Source organism: Oncorhynchus masou, unplaced genomic scaffold, assembly GCF_036934945.1.
Source record: "Oncorhynchus masou masou isolate Uvic2021 unplaced genomic scaffold, UVic_Omas_1.1 unplaced_scaffold_2582, whole genome shotgun sequence".
NCBI classification, from domain to species: Eukaryota; Metazoa; Chordata; class Actinopteri; order Salmoniformes; family Salmonidae; genus Oncorhynchus; species Oncorhynchus masou.
This window is the reverse complement of record NW_027009023.1, coordinates 40,908-59,119: the sequence shown is the minus strand read 5'-3', so window position 1 is coordinate 59,119 and position 18,212 is coordinate 40,908. Positions and strand designations below refer to the sequence as shown.

The 18,212-nt window shown below is 42.2% G+C and overlaps 1 pseudogene; it reads right to left on the bottom strand.

Annotated features, from left to right (window-relative positions):
• Positions 1–10: 10 nt before the first annotated feature.
• Positions 11–16,118, bottom strand: LOC135533683 (SWI/SNF-related matrix-associated actin-dependent regulator of chromatin subfamily A-like protein 1; annotated as a pseudogene).
• Between the last annotated feature and the right edge of the window lie 2,094 nt (positions 16,119–18,212).

Sequence of the window (18,212 nt, the reverse complement as noted above, 5' to 3'; positions counted from 1 at the left end):
GGAGAACAACAAGTCCTAGGTTACTGGAGCAGAAGTAGTCCCAACCCCACGGCAGCTAGCAGGAGAACCAACAAGTCCTACAGGTTACTGGAGAAGCCAGAGTAGTCCCAACCCCACAGCAGCTAGCAGGAGAACAACAAGTCCTAGGTTACTGGAGCCAGAGTAGTCCCAACCCCACAGCAGCTAGCAGGAGAACAACAAGTCCTGCAATTGATTGTATTTATTATGGATGCCCACTCTACACTTCCTGGGGCCAGACAAATTAAGGCAGTTTCTACAATTTAAAAAACATTACAATACATTCACAGTGTGTCCTCAGGCCCCTACTCCCTCACTACCACATATATACAGTACTAAATCCATGTGATTCTACTGCTGCATCAGTTACCTGATGTGGAATAGAGTTCCATGTAGTCATGGCTCTATGGAATAGAGTTCCATGTAGTCATGGCTCTATGTGGTACTGTGGAATAGAGTTCCATGTAGTCATGGCTCTATGTATATGTGAATAGAGTTCTTGTAGTCATGGCTCTATATCAAGTACTGTGGAATAGAGTTCCATGTGGTCATGGCTCTATGTAGTACTGTGGAATAGAGTTCCATGTAGTCATGGCTCTATGTGGTACTTTGTGGAATAGAGAGTTCCATGTAGTCATGGCTCTATGTAGTACTGTGGAATAGAGTTCCATGTAGTCATGGCTCTATGTAGTACTGTGGAATAGAGTTCATGTAGTCATGGCTCTATGTAGTACTGTGGAATAGAGTTCCATGTAGTCATGGCTCTATGTGGTACTGTGGAATGGGGTTCCATGGGTCATGGCTCTATGTAGTACTGTGGAATAGAGTTCCATGGAGTCATGGCTCTATGTAGTACTGTGGAATAGAGTTCCATGTAGTCATGGCTCTATGTAGTACTGTGGAATAGAGTTCCATGTGTTACTCCAAGCAGTTTAGTCACCTCAACTTGCTCAATTTCCACATTATTATTTATTACAAGATTTAGTTGAGGTTTAGTGAATGTTTTGTCCCCAAATACAATGCTTTAGTTTAGAAAGTGTTTAGGGCTAACTTATTCCTTGCCACCCCATTCTGAAACTAACTGCAGTTATTTGTTAACTTCTATAGGATAGGGGCAGCATTTGGAATTGTGGATGAAAAAAAGCGTGCCCAATTTCAACTTCTGCCTCATCCCAGAAGATAAGATATGCATATTATTAGTAGCTTTGAATAGGAAACATTCTGAAGTTTCTAAAAATGTTTGAATCATGTCTGTGAGTATAACAGAACTTATGTAGCAGGCGAAACCCAGAGGATAAACCATTCAGATTTTTTTATTTTACCTTTATTTAACTAGGCAGGTCAGTTAAGAACAAATTCTTATTTTCAATGACGGCCTAGGAACAGTGGGTTAACTGCCTGTTCAAGGGCAGAACGACAGATTTGTACCTTGTCAGCTCGGGGATTTGAACTTGCAACCTTCCGGTTACTAGTCCAATGCTCTAACCACTAGGCAACCCTGGTAAAAACCCTTTTTGGTTTTTATTTCTGTGTTTTGTGTCGCGCCTGCAGGGTTGAAATGTTCTCTCTTTTGTTTACTATGCTGCTATCCACAGATAATAGCATAATTTGCTTTCTCCCAAAAGCCTTTTTGAAATCTGACATGTTGACTGGATTCACAACACGTTTAGCTTTAATTTGGTATCTTACATGTGTGATTTCATGAAAGTTTGATTTTCATAGGAATTTATTTGAATTAGGCTTTTGGCCAGAGAGGTTAAGTGTTACAGTCATTTCAGTCGCTGCAGTAGCTGACACATACATAGACACACTTTACTCAAAGCCAGTGGCATGTCGTTAGTAAAGATTGAAAAAAGTAAGGGGCCTAGACAGCTGCCCTGGGGAATTCCTGATTCTACCTGGATAATGTTGGAGAGGCTTCCATTAAAGAACACCCTCTGTGTTCTGTTAGACAGGTAACTCTTTATCCACCATGTAGCTGGGGGTGTAAAGCCATGACACACATGTTGTTCCAGCAGCAGACTATGATCGATAATGTCAAAAGCCACATTTAAGTCTAACAAAACAGCCCCCCCAATCTTTTTATCATCAATTTCTCTCAGCCAATCATCAGTTATATGTGTAAGTGCTGTGCTGGTTGAATGTCTTTCCCTTTAAGCCTGAGGGTACACACTCTCTAGTAGGCTTAAATTGAAGATGTGGCAAATAGGAGTGGCAATATCATCTGTTATTATCCTCAGTCATTTTCCATCCAAGTTGTCAGACTGATGTGGCTTGTCATTGTTGATTGACAAACATAACTTTACGGAATTTAAAATTACAATGCTTGCCTTTCATAATTTGATGAGATATACTTGATGTGTAGTGTCAGCATTTGTTGCTGGCATGTTTTGCCTAAGTTTGCTAATCTTACCAATGAAAATAAATCATTAAAGTATTTGGCAATATCAGTGTGTTTTGTGATGAATGAGCCATCTGATTCAATGAATGATGGAGCTGAGTTTGCCTTTTTTCCCAGAATTTTATTTAAGATGCTCCAGAGTTTTTAACTATCATTCTTTATGTCATTTATCTTTGTTTCATAGTGTAGTTTCTTCTTCTTTTCATTCTGTTTAGTCACATGATTTCTCAGTTTGCAATACGTTTGCCAATCGTTTGTTCAGCCATTCCTTTTGCCTCATCCCTCTCAACAATCCATGGGGATTTAACCATTTTTACAGTCATTTTCTTAATGGGTAATTAGTAACTGGAATAAGCAATTTCATAAATGTGTCAAGTGCAGCGCCTGGTTGCTCCTCATTACCCACCTCGGACCAACAAATATTCTTTACATCAATAACATAGGAATCACTATGTGCAGACACCGTGATCTGAGCTATCCGATTGGCCAAGATTGGAAAACTTTGCCTTCCCGGCGCTAGGGCCGCTGAATCAGGCGCACCTACCGCCAACGGCACTAGGGCCGCTGAATCAAGCGCACCTACCGCCAACGGCACTAGGGCCGCTGAATCAAGCGCACCTACCGCCAACGGCACTAGGGCCGCTGAATCAAGCGCACCTACCGCCAACGGCACTAGGGCCGCTGAATCAAGCGCACCTACCGCCAACGGCACTAGGGCCGCTGAATCAGCGCACCTACCGCCAACGGCACTAGGGCCGCTGAATCAAGCGCAACTACCGCCAACGGCACTAGGGCCGCTGAATCAAGCGCACCTACCGCCAACGGCACTAGGGCCGCTGAATCAAGCGCACCTACCGCCAACGGCACTAGGGCCGCTGAATCAAGTTGAATCAAGATCGCCCACGCATGCCTTGGAGATCGACCACGCATGCCTTGGAGATCGACCACGCATGCCTTGGAGATCGACCACGCATGCCTTGGAGATCGACCACGCATGCCTTGGAGATCGACCACGCATGCCTTGGAGATCGACCACGCATGCCTTGGAGATCGACCACGCATGCCTTGGAGATCGACCACGCATGCCTTGGAGATCGACCACGCATGCCTTGGAGATCGACCACGCATGCCTTGGAGATCGACCACGCATGCCTTGGAGATCGGCTGGTTGGTGACCACTGCTGTAGATACTGTATGTATTGATTATAGACCTCATTAAGGGCTGTTTTCTCTTCTCCTCACTCTGCTGCTGCCTTCGCCACATTGTTCTCAACACCAATATGCTGGTTAGATTTGCTATTGTGCACATAGCAACAGGGTCTAGGAAAAGACACCAATTCAACAGCACACTGATGTTTCAGACCCACGGACAGCGACCTCTCAACGCCGGTGAAAGCGTATTTCTTATAAATGTATATTATTTTTATTAGTGTTGCAGCATTGTTCTTATGAAATATAACCATATATAACTTCAGTAGCACACGTCTTAGTGATGGACTGTTCCATCCCCACGGCCTCCACAATGGATCAGTCCACTCAGACAGGAGCCAATCAGACAGGTGTCTTGTACACCATGAAATTATTATTTTTTGCTACTGCTCGACTAAAAGAAATCTAGGTTGACCAATGGCCTATCGACTAAACAGCCCTGGTTGAATTCATTGTGAACTGGATCTATTCTAATCTAAGCAGCAGGCGGGTCTAGGATACTGTAGAGCAGCAGGCGGGTCTAGGATACTGTAGAGCAGCAGGCGGGTCTAGGATACTGTAGAGCAGCAGGCGGGTCTAGGATACTGTAGAGCAACAGGCGGGTCTAGGATACTGTAGAGCAACAGGCGGGTCTAGGATACTGTAGAGCAGCAGGCGGGTCTAGGATACTGTAGAGCAGCAGGGTCTAGGATACTGTAGAGCAGCAGGCGGGTCTAGGATACTGTAGAGCAACAGGCGGGTCTAGGATACTGTAGAGCAGCAGGCGGGTCTAGGATACTGTAGAGCAGCAGGCGGGTCTAGGATACTGTAGAGCAGCAGGCGGGTCTAGGATATGGGAGCAGCAGGCGGGTCTAGGATACTGTGAGCAACAGGCGGGTCTAGGATACTGTAGAGCAACAGGCGGGTCTAGGATACTGTAGAGCAACAGGCGGGTCTAGGATACTGCAGAGCAACAGGCGGGTCCTGGGATACTGTAGAGCAACAGGCGGGTCTAGGATACTGTACTGTAGGCTAAACTTACCTGTCGGGCATTGCAATACCTGGTCCCAAAGTCACGGAAGTGGGGGAACAGGGAGGGCTTGACAGCCAGGATCTGACTGTAGAGCTCTGAGGGTCTGGACATGGCAGAGTCCCCGACAGCAGGATCACACGCTTAGCTACCTGAGATTGAGAACATAAGTAGAAACTGAAGACAACACTATCCAACTAATCACAGTCTTAGCTACCTGAAAACAGTGACAACACACTAATAAGAACTCAGTCCAACCCAACAGTCTTAAGAGAACTTCACTATTACCTTTGTTAAATTGTTACATAGAATATATAAATTGTAGCCTAAATACCAAGGATCCTGAGAGTAAGAGAATCATCCCCACCTTGAGCAGTGGCAAGGCAGCCTTAAGCGGGCAGTCTTCATGTTCTTCAGAAAGTGGGACTCGTCCATTATGAGGACATTGAAGGGGGTTAAGCGGCCTGCTGCTTGTCCATCCTGCTCAGTAGATCATAGCTGATGATGTTGACCAGACCACCCTCAGGTTGTCTTTCCTTGACAATCACATTGATACTGCCAGGCTGCACAGAGGGCAGCCACTGCCTGAAGGCCTAGAGAGGAGGAGATAGTGCTGTGAACAATGGCATACTGTAGAGTTGACAACTGTGGTCACTGGATGCTGAGCAAAGTGTCACTGACTACAGTTACTGCTCCAGTCCTATACATTCACAGAGCACGTCTGAGAGGAACAATCAGGTTAACAAGAGTCCTACACATTCTAGAGCACGTCTGGGAGGAACAGTCGAGTTGACAAGAGTCCTACACATTCTAGAGCACGTCTGAGAGGAACAGTCGAGTTAACAAGAGTCCTACACATTCTAGAGCACGTCTGAGAGGAACAGTCGAGTTAACAAGAGTCCTACACATTCTAGAGCACGTCTGGGAGGAACAGTCGAGTTAACAAGAGTCCTACACATTCTAGAGCACGTCTGAGAGGAACAGTCGAGTTAGCAAGAGTCCTACACATTCTAGAGCACGTCTGGGAGGAACAGTCAGAGTTAACAAGAGTCCTACACATTCTAGAGCACGTCTGGGAAGAACAGTCAGTTAACACGAGTCCTACACATTCTAGAGCACGTCCTGGGAGGAACAGTTGAGTTAGCAAGAGTCCTACACATTCTAGAGCACGTCTGGGAGGAACAGTCGAGTTAACAAGAGTCCTACACATTCTAGAGCACGTCTGGGAGGAACAGTCGAGTTAACACGAGTCCTACACATTCTAGAGCACGTCTGGGAGGAACAGTCGAGTTAACAAGAGTCCTACACATTCTAGAGCACGTCTGGGAGGAACAGTCGAGTTAACAGAGTCCTACACATTCTAGAGCACGTCTGGGAGGAACAGTCGAGTTAACAAGAGTCCTACACATTCTAGAGCACGTCTGGGAGGAACAGTCGAGTTAACAAGAGTCCTACATTCTAGAGCACTTCTGGTGGAACAGTCGAGTTAACAAGAGTCCTACACATTCTAGAGCATGTCTGGGAGGAACAGTGAGTTAACAAGAGTCCTACACATTCTAGAGCACGTCTGTGAGGAACAGTCGAGTTAAGAAGAGTCCTACACATTCTAGAGCACGTCTGGGAGGAACAGTCGAGGAGTCCTACACATTCTAGAGCATGTCTGGGAAGAACAGTCGAGTTAACAAGAGTCCTACACATTCTAGAGCACGTCTGTGAGGAACAGTCGAGTTAAGAAGAGTCCTACACCCATTCTAGAGTACGTCTGGGAGGAACAGTCGAGGTTAACAAGAGTCCTACACATTCTAGAGCACGTCTGGGAGGAACAGTCGAGTTAACAAAGAGCAAAATCTGGACATTTCTGGCATGCCCAAGACTAGACCTTCCTCTTTGACAGCAAACCTGATGGGCCAATTAAAATGAGAACTAGCCCCCTGCTCAGTTTGACAGCATCCTCTATACTTCAAGGACATATTTTAAAACCACTAACAGACACCCTGGCAGGCAGACCACACAGAACCACGAGGAATAACAAGAAACCAGGGAGACCCATATGACACGGTGACACATCGGACATGCAGTCAGAGTGGATGACAAAGGACTGATGGAGACCAACTTTTCATTGCATTGCAAACAAATAATTCAGACAAAACTCTATTCAATACAGTAATAAACAGAACGCAATCCTTTACAGCCTCTGGGTGTTCCATGTCACATAATGTACTGTTTAATTTACTGGGTGCTCCTTGAGACAAAGAAAATGGTTCTTGGTTTTTCTTCTTTAAAATACATGACCTAATGGAGCTACAGGACTAGTAGGGATTACAGTGCTACAGAAACAAAGACTGCTAATACCACTTCGTCCTCTTTACTCGAAAACACCTCCAGATTCCACTAACACTAACGTGTAAAGAACAGCATACCCCTGGAAATGACAGACACGGTGGCTCTCTAAACAGACAGAACCGATTCATGAAGAACCATCAGGGAAACACAACACTCACTGTGCATTCCTCCATAATGTACCACTCCATGACTATTGAACACTGAGAAAAACGCTATTTATCATTTTAATAAATGTCATAGTCTAGGCCTAAAGCTAATAAGAAATGCCAAGGTCTATAGCTAATAATAGATGTGATCAATACCTCAGCCCAGGTGAATCTGACAGAAGAAGGGGCCACCACTAATAAAGGCCACTCTTTCCTGTAGTAGGCAGCTATGCAAATGGCCTGAACTGTCTTCCCCAGTCCCCATGTCATCAGCCAGGAGGAGGCGGCCATCTTTGGACACCGCAAAGCTGGAGAGACAACCAGGGTTTAATACAACTAGTCAAAGTCAGGAAGTTTACATACACCTCAGCCTAATACATTTAAACTCCGTTTTCACAATTCCTGACATTTAAATCTTAGTTCAAATTCCTGTTTTAGGTCAGTTAGGATCACCACTTTATTTTAAGAATGTGAAATGTCAGAATAATAGTAGATTATTTATTATTTATTTCAGCTTTATTTCATCACATTCCCAATGTATTTGTATTTAAGTAGCATTGCCTTTAAATTGTTTGACTTGAGATGTTGCTTCAATATATCCTCATAAATGTTCCTCCCTCATGATGACATTTATTTTGTCAAGTGCACCAGTCCCTCCTGCAGCAAAGCACCCCACAACATAATGCTGCCATCCCCGTGCTTCACGGTTGGGATGGTGTTCTTCGGCTTGCAATCCTCAACCATTTTCCTCCCAAACTTAACGATGGTCATTATGGCCAAACAGTTCTATTTTGTTTCATCAGATCAGAGGACATTTCTCCAAAAAGTACGGTCTGGCTTTTATATGGCAGTTTTGGAGCAGTGATTTCTTCCTTGCTGAGCAGCCTTTCAGGTTATGTCAACTCGTTTTACTGTGGATATAGACTTTTGTACCCATTTCCTCCAGAATCTTCACAAGGTCGTTTGCTGTTGTTCTGGGATTGATTTGCACTTTTCGCATCAAAGGACGTTCATGTCTAGAAGGCAGAACGCGTCTCCTTCCTGAGCAGTATGACGGCTGCGTGGTCCCATGGTGTTTATACTTAAGTTCTATTGTTTGTACAGATGAAGTGGTACCTTCAGGTGTTTGGAAATCGCAACAAAGGATGAACCAGCCTTGTGAGGGTCTTCACCTGTTTTTCTGAGGTCTAGATTGATTTATTTTGATTTTCCCATGATGTCAAGCAAATAGGCACCGAGTTTGAAGGTTGGCCTTGAAATACATCCACAGGTACACCTCCAATTGACTCAAATTATGTCAATTAGCCTATCAGAAGCTCCTAAAGCCATGACATCCTTTTCTGGAATTTTCCAAGCTGTTTAAAGGCACAGTCAACTTAGTGTATGTAAACATCTGACCCACTGGAATTGTGATACAGTGAATTACAAGTGAAATAATCTGTCTGTAAACAAGTGTTGGAGAAATGACTTGTGTCATGAACAAAGTAGATGTCCTAATCGACTTGCCAAAACTATAGTTTCTTAACAAGACATTTGTGGAGTGGTTGAAAAACAAATTTTAATGACTCCAACCTAAGTGTACGTACTTCCACTGTACATGCAAACAGACCATTAATCAAGAACCATCAGGGGAACAAAACAAACGTTGTCTGGAGAAGAAGACAATCAAGGTGTCATACAACCAACAGACTGATTATCACAATTTGAAACTATATAAGAACCAGATACATAAGATTTGTATACATTAGGCACAAAACGAAGAGGAAAATATTGGAAATGTCCAATATGAAACAATGATTTCCCCTTTCCGTTGCTAAACATTTTTGCTATGGTGTGCCCTAATGAATACAACCCAGTACGCTGCTGCTACTCTGTTATTATCTATGCATTTTAATAACTCTACCTACATGTACATATTACCTCAATTACTTCGACACCTGTATATATATATAGCCCCACTATTGTTATTTACTGTTGCCCTCTATTTATGATTTAAGTTGTCATGATAACAGTGAGACTAACACCTACTTGACACCGTCTCTCTGGAAGGGCATGAGACGACGTGTCAATGAGGGGTCAATGGAGGACAGGTCAGCTTCAGGAACCTCCACATGTTATTTACCTGGATCACAGCCCTCTCAATTCTATGATTTAAGTTGTCATGATAACAGTGAGACTAACACCTTTCACTGAATACAGAACACACCCCATTCGCTGAATACGCTGAATACAGAACACACCCCATTCGCTGAATACGCTGAATACAGAACACACAGGGGTCAATACAGGACCCCACAGGTCAGCTTCAGGAACAAACACACACCCATTCTGAATACAAAACACACACCCCATTCACTGTACAAAAACACACACCCCATTCACTGAATACAAAACACACACCCCATTCACAGGGCAGAACACACACCCCATTCACTGAATACAAAAACACACACCCCATTCACTGAATACAAAAACACACACCCCATTCACTGAATACAAAACACACACCCCATTCACTGAATACAAAACACACACCCCATTCACTGAATACAGAACACACACACCCCATTCACTGAATACAAAACACACACCCCATTCACTGAATACAAAACACACACCCCATTCACTGAATACAGAACCCCATTCACTGAATACACACACCCCATTCACTGAATACAGAACACACACCCCATTCACTGAATATACAGGGCATTCAGAAAGTACTCAGACCCCTTCCCTTCTTCCACATTTTGTTACGTTACAGCCTTATTCTAAAATGGATTAAATAAATACAAATCCTCCCTAATCTACACACAACACCCCATAATGACAACGCAAAACAGATTTGTTGAAATTTGCAAATGTATTAATAATAAAAAACAGAAAAACCTTAATCATATCCAATAAATTGAATTTACCACAGGTGGACACCAATCAAGTTGTAGAAACATTCAGGATGATCAATGGAAACAGGATGCACCTGAGCTCAATTTCAAGTCTCATAGCAAAGGATCCGGTGACTTATGTAAATAAGGTATCTGTTTTTTTATACAGTTGCAGACATTTCTAAAAAAAACAACGTTTTTCACATAGTCATTATGGGGTAGTGGGTGGAGATTGATGAGGAAAACATGTATTTAATGAATTTTAGACATTTTCGGGAAAAGTCAAGGGGTCTGAATACTTTACGAATGTTTTTACCGAATGTAGAACACAGAATGTAGAACACAGAACATTCATGAATATAGAACACAGAACACTCAGTGACTATAGAATGCAGAGTAGCAGACAATTCAGCAGAGAAGGCTAGCAGATAGTGTCAAAGCAATGACCACAACAGGATAATACTTACTAAGTCTTTTATAATCCTCAAGCAAGAAACTCCACTTTCTTGTCTTCATATCTTAACAAAAGAGAGAATATATAATATCACACAGCACTATCTAAAACATGATACTGATGAATATATGAAAATGAAATAATACGCTTGAAAATAGTAGGAAAATTAACGAACTGTTGCTGTCATGAAATTGTCAGCCGGTTATTGTCATGCAAATGAAAGTCTCACGGTTATTGATCGTTAATAACATAAATATGTTTAACAGCTCTTATGCGCCATGGGCTAGTTCATTTAGCAGACCAGATATGCTTATAAGTCTCGTACCATTATTTTATATTATTGTGAGAGTAATATAATTGAACTTAGCAAAATAAAATAAAGGATATTTTTCCCATTCCAGAGCGAGTGTACATATGAAGTGTTGAGCGTAAAAGTAGGTAGTTTTAGATTTGAATGATACAAACCTTAGAAATCAAAACATACATGATGCGACTATAGGCTACCATTTGAAAACCTCTGTTCCTTTCCTCAGGCTGCTGTTCTCTCATCAAGTGATCATATTCTCTATTTAATCTTGTCTTTGCTAATATGTAAAAAATGTGTTTGGATTTAGAATGGCTATCAGATGGGAAGGAACACGGGCAGGGGGAAAGGCATGTCATCCGTATGCTGCTTTCCTGCAGTTCACATCATGCTGGCTACTCCGGGTTTATAGAGGAACAGCTGGCAAAGAGCAGCAGCTGGGATCCTCCTCTTTTTAGCAGCAACCATCAGAACTCTGCTTTGGCACGGGATTGTATAAAGAAATGTCTGGGCTTACAAGAATACTTATTTCACGCCACACATCAACCACTAGTTGAGGAGCATACAGCCTCTCTCTGCATGACAGGTGATAGTCCACCCAAACTCTGTATGCCATCAGAGACAGGATTGTGTCGAGGCACAGATCTGGGGAAGGGTACCAAAAACATTTCTGCAGCATTGAAGTTCCCTGAGAACACAGTGGCCTCCATCATTCTTAAATGGAAGAAGTTTGGAACCACCAAGACTCTTCCTAGAGCCTTTCCAAATCATGTCCAATCAATTGAATTGACCACCCGGCCAAACTGAACAGTCAGGAGAAGGGCCTTGGTCAGCGAGGTGACCAAGAACCCGATGTTCACTCTGACAGAGCTCTAGAGTTCCTCTGTGGAGATGGGAGAACCTTCCAGAAGGACAACCTTCTCTGCAGCACTCCATCAATCAGGCCTTTATAGAACAGTGGCCAGACGGAAGACACTCCTCAGTAAAACGCATGACAGCCTGTTTCTCCGCGGCAGGTCCTGGGAGACTAGTCAGGATCAAGGCAAAGATGAACGGAGAAAGGTACAGAGAAATCCTTGATGAAAACAAGCTTGAGCGCTCAAGACCTCAGAATGGGGCGAAGGCTCACATTCCAACAGGATAACAACCCTAAGCACTCAGCCAAGAAAGTGGCTTTGGGACATTACATTTTCGTAATGTCCTTGAGTGGCCCAGCCAGAAACCGGACTTAAACCCGATCGAACATCTCTGGAGAGATCTGACAATAGCTGTACAGCAACGTTCCCCATCAACCTGACAGAGCTTGAGAGGATCTGCAGAGAAGAAAGGGAAAAAAACTCTCCAAATACAGGTGTGCCAAGCTTGTAGCATCATACCCAAGAAGACTTGGCTGGATTCGCTGCCAAAGGTGCTTCAACAAGGTACTGAGGTCTGAATACTAATGTAAATGTTCATTTCTATTAGCAAAAATGGCTTTAAAAAGTTTTTGCTTTGTCATTATGGGATATTGTGTGTAGATTAATGAGGGAAAAAAACTATTTAATCCATTTTAGAATAAGGCTGTATCTAGAGGTCTACTTCGCCAAATGGGGGATGATTTTAAAAAGTGCATTCGCAAAACAAACACAATCATTGCATGAATGTACCTAATCATAAACACTAATGCCTTTCTTAAAATCAATACACAGAAGTATATATATTTTTAATCCTGCATATAGAGTTAAAATAAATTCATGTTAAAAGGAAATATTAACCAGGGAAATTGTGTCACTTCTCTTGCACACAGAGTCAGGGTATATGCAACAGTTTGGGCCGCCTGGCTCGTTGCAAACTAATTTGCCAAAATTGTACATAATTATGACATAACATTGAGAGTTGTGCAATGTAACAGCAATATTTAGACTTAGGGGTTGCCAGCAATTAGATAAAATACCGAACGGTTCCGTATTTCACTGAAAGAATAAATGTTTTGTTTTCGAAATGATAGTTTCCGGATTTTACCATATTAATGACCAAAGGCTCGTATTTCTGTGTTTATTATAATTAAGTCTATGATTTGATATTTGATAGAGATGTCTGACTGAGCGGTGGTAGGCAGCAGCAGCAGGCTCGTAAGCATTCATTCAAACTTTACTGCATTTGCCAGCAGCTCTTAGCAATGCTTGAGTCACAGCGCTGTTTGACTTCAAGCCAATCAACTCCTGAGATTAGACTGGTAATACTAAAGTGCCTATTAGAATATCCAATCGTCAAAATTGAGCATGTTTCATTATTTCATTATGACTAAATAAATACATTCTATGTATTATAATAAGTTAAAATAAAAAAGTGCTCATACAGTATTGTTGTAATTGTCGTTATTACACATAAAAACTGTCTGATAAATCGTATCAGCATTGAAAAACCATCATCGGTCGACCTCTAGCTGTAACCCAACCAAATGTGGAAAAGGTCAAGGGGTCTGAATACTTTATGAAGGCCCTGTATGTACCAAAGAAATCTTCAAAAAATAAGTTTTTCTGCTGTGCGAAATATGTGGTAGGCTATTAGACTGTGTCTTGTATAAAGGTACAATCATTATTTGAATTCTGGTGGGGTTTCTCAGGCTTAGGCTCACATAGGCCCTATGCATAAACTATGGTGTCCTCCATGCAAGTTCAGAAATGCTTTGAGTTAATCATCACCTCACAAAGCATCGTCCCTTTCGTTGAGTTTGGCTTTGAAACAACAGTTTCTATTGTTGAACTTCTTTCTTCAAACTGATCATCACAGTGAGGTTATTGTTCAACCTATTGTTGAACTTCTTTCTTCAAACTGATCATCACAGTGAGTTTTAAAAGCATGAACTGTTTTGATGATAAGTGTTTGATGTGATTTATGATCGCATTTGCATTGATGTCTTAGTGGTTAGAGGGACAATAGAGCCCTGAGTACCAGGCCATTAGGACCCGATGGAGGGACAATAGAGCCCTGAGTACCAGGCCATTAGGACCCAATGGAGGGACAATAGAGCCCTGAGTACCAGGCCATTAGGACCTGATGGAGGGACAATAGAGCCCTGAGTACCAGGCCATTAGGACCCAATGGAGGGACAATAGAGCCCTGAATACCAGGCCATTAGGACCTGATGGAGGGACAATAGAGCCCTGAGTACCAGGCCATTAGAACCCGATGGAGGGACAATAGAGCCCTGAGTATCAGGCCATTAGGACCTGATGGAGGGACAACAGAGCCCTGAGAACCAGGCCATTAGGACCCAATGGAGGGACAATAAAGCCCTGAATACCAGGCCATTAGTGACCTCATGGTCATTAGCGACTTGGGTAAGTCTACTACCAACACATGTCCAGAGTGCATAAGAGAATATTACCATGACTGAATGGTCACGTGGAATTTGACTGCGGCCATGACTGCCGGTGTGGTGGTAATACGGTCACCGCAACAGCCCTAAACAGGCTTCACTTACCATAGTTCTTGGAAGGCATCTGTTTGAAAGCAGTGATGACGTCAACATGGTACCCAACGTCGACCTCGAAGCGTGATCGTGACACCAGGGTGGCGTGGCCCTGTACGGTGGCCCCTGGTCTCTGCCAGCCACTACACAGCTTCAGCAGGGCCCCAAGCGCAGCAGTGTCACGGGACCGGCTAGACGCCGGCGCCACGTCAATACCCCCCACCAGAGGTTTCAGACATATACAGGAGATGGAGCCAGACTCCTCCACTACAACAGGAAATACATGGGCCTTCTTAGAAGGTCCCAAATAGCACTCTATTCCGTATACAGTGCACTACTTTGGAGCCCTATTGGGAAGAGAGTGTCTATTTGGACAAAGACAATACATCTTCACTTGACCAATACATGTGATTATCTTCTTAAAGTATATGATGTGTGTAGGCCTATCTCATACTCAGCTGACGATAGTCCTCAAGGCTGAAGTTCCACATCTTGGTAGCAGGGTCTGTTGGGAGATACAAGATAAACAACAACAACACATAGTAAACAAGTGTACGTAATCTAAGGGTATAGAATAAAAAATAAATATTAGTTATTGCTCTATATAGGGCTGTAATTCAACCTTTCAACCGGACAAATCACCAGGATGAATTTAAATACATCCATTAAAACTCACCATAGTTCCGAAGGGATGTTTTTGAACACAGCAATCAGCTCAGCATGGTAACCGACTTCCACTCTGAACCGCTCCTCTGAGTGAGAGACACATTTCCCTCTGACTGTGACGGCAGGGTTCTTCCCAGGTAGAGAGTTACTAACATCAGTACCGCTGGAGGGAGCAGCACTCTGGACAGATGGTGATGTGGCTCCATGTTTGGTTCCTTGTTTATAGAAACTACCAATGGCACTTCCAGAATGGGAAGACTGCCCAGAAGAAGAGGTCTTTGGATGAGGTTTAGAAACAGAGAAACTGCCAGTTGCACTTGTAGAAGTAGGATACGGACCAGGTAACACTGCTTTATTCAGCTGTGGAGGTTTGAACACAGTGGAGACGTTCTGGCCTGATGATGATGATGATGATGACGACTTGGCTCCATATGAACTACCAGTACCAGTGGAACTTCCAGAAACAGAAGATGATGGGCCACCTGTTGTCTTTGGCTGAAGTGGTTTGAACACTGAGGGGCTTCCTCCTGTAGACACATCTAACCCGTTCAATGAATGCTGTCCCTTTGGGAGAGGTAGTGGGTCTATTACTTTAATCTGAGGAGACAAAGACAAAAAAAAAACAGTACATTAGAAACAAAAGTCATTGCCAACAGACAAACCAAACCCAAATATGACTGTACAAAACGTTAAAGTATCACTCCTCACCTGTTTCGTGGCAGTATTGGAGAATAGTGAATTCTGTCCAGACTTGTCCCTTGGGCTAGAAAACAACTGGTTAGGTCTCCTGTCTTGACCCCGTGGAACATAATTCTGAAGCACAGTATTAGGTGGATGATGAGTTAGTCCTGGTCGGGAGTTGAGTTAGAAGGTGGACCAGAGTGAGTGTTAACGCATTGCTGAGGAGCACTGGCAGGGTTGTTGAGCCCTGATATGGGCGTCTGGTTGTTAGACTGAGCAGCCTGTCTCTGTGCTCTAATCGCTAAAGCTCTCCGTCTGTTCTCCTCTATCTTCTGCTGCTGCTCTGCCGTCAAAGAGCTCGACATGGTTAATTATTAGCTAGCTATATTGCCTGCTTATTTGCTGGCAAGTTAGGTTGTAGCTAGCCAGCTATCGTTAGCTTGCTAACAAGTCGGAAAAGATCACAGCCCATATCCGTAAGCGAAATATGAATAAACAAGTAGCAGAGTTATCTAGCTATATCTAAATACGACATATTTTCGCTAACGACCTACACTAAAACAACAAAAGCATAAGTTCTTCGTAAGTATATTGGGCAGTTTCTGGTTTCTTGTTTGGAAATCCTGCGGAGGAAGTGACGTGAGGCAAATGTTCGGCGCTTTTCTTTTAAGTTAAAAGTTTTTTAATTCTTTCAGTACTTTTAAAAAATGTTATTTTATTGTTTCAAAACTTTTTTTAAATGTTTTTTTTATTCTTTAAATACCATTAGTTTTACAATAAGAAACAGGAATATGTGCAGTGATAGTATATATAAATATAGGGACTGGTATAGTAGTGGTAGTGACTGGTTATAGTAATAGTAGTGGTAGTGACTGGTTATAGTTATAGTAGTTGTAGTGACTGGTTATAGTTATAGTAGTGGTAGTGTCTACAGTAGTAATGGTAGTGACTGGTTATAGTTATAGTAGTGGTAGTGACTGGTTATAGTTATAGTAGTGGTAGTGACTGGTTATAGTTATAGTAACGGTAGTGACTGGTTATAGTTATAGTAGTGGTAGTGACTGGTTATAGTTATAGTAGTGGTAGTGTCTACAGTAGTAATGGTAGTGACTGGTTATAGTTATAGTAGTGGTAGTGACTGGTTATAGTTATAGTAGTGGTAGTGACTGGTTATAGTTATAGTAGTGGTAGTGACTGGTTATAGTAGTGGTAGTGTCTATAGTAGTAATGGTAGTGTCTGGTTATAGTTATAGTAATGGTAGTGACTGGTTATAGTTATACTAGTGGTAGTGACTGGTTATAGTTATAGTAGTGGTAGTGACTGTTTATAGTAGTGGTAGTGACTGGTTATAGTTATAGTAGTGGTAGTGACTGGTTATAGTTATAGAAATGGTAGTGACTGGTTATAGTAGTGGTAGTGGCTGGTTATAGTTATAGTAGTGGTAGTGACTGGTTATAGTTATAGTAGTGGTAGTGACTGGTTATAGTTATAGTAGTGGTAGTGACTGGTTATAGTTATAGTAGTGGTAGTGACTGGTTATAGTTATAGTAGAGGTAGTGACTGGTTATAGTTATAGTAGTGGTAGTGACTGGTTATAGTAGTGGTCGTGTCTATAGTAGTAATGGTAGTGTCTGTTTATAGTTATAGTAATGGTAGTGACTGGTTATAGTTATACTAGTGGTAGTGACTGGTTATAGTTATAGTAATGGTAGTGACTGGTTATAGTTATATTAGTGGTAGTGATTGGTTATAGTTATAGTAGTGGTAGTGACTGTTTATAGTAGTGGTAGTGACTGGTTATAGTTATAGTAGTGGTAGTGACTGGTTATAGTTATAGTAGTGGTAGTGACTGGTTATAGTTATAGTAGTGGTAGAGACTGGTTATAGTTATAGTAGTGGTAGTGACTGGTTATAGTAGTGGTCGTGTCTATAGTAGTAATGGTAGTGTCTGGTTATAGTTATAGTAATGGTAGTGACTGGTTATAGTTAAACTAGTGGTAGTGACTGGTTATAGTTATAGTAATGGTAGTGGCTGGTTATAGTTATATTAGTGGTAGTGATTGGTTATAGTTATAGTAGTGGTAGTGACTGTTTATAGTAGTGGTAGTGACTGGTTATAGTTATAGTAGTGGTAGTGACTGGTTATAGTTATAGTAGTGGTAGTGACTGGTTATAGTTATAGTAGTGGTAGTGACTGGTTATAGTTATAGTAGTGGTAGTGACTGGTTATAGTTATTGTAGTGGTAGTGACTGGTTATAGTAGTGGTAGTGTCTATAGTAGTAATGGTAGTGTCTGGTTATAGTTATAGTAATGGTAGTGACTGGTTATAGTTATACTAGTGGTAGTGACTGTTTATAGTTATAGTAATGGTAGTGACTGGTTATAGTTATATTAGTGGTAGTGACTGGTTATAATTATAGTAGTGGTAGTGACTGTTTATAGTAGTGGTAGTGACTGGTTATAGTTATAGTAGTGGTAGTGCCTGGTTATAGTTATAGTAATGGTAGTGACTGGTTATAGTAGTGGTAGTGGCTGGTTATAGTTATAGTAGTGGTAGTGTCTACAGTAGTAATGGTAGTGACTGGTTATAGTAGGGGTAGTGATTGGTTATAGTTATAGTAGTGGTAGTGACTGGTTATA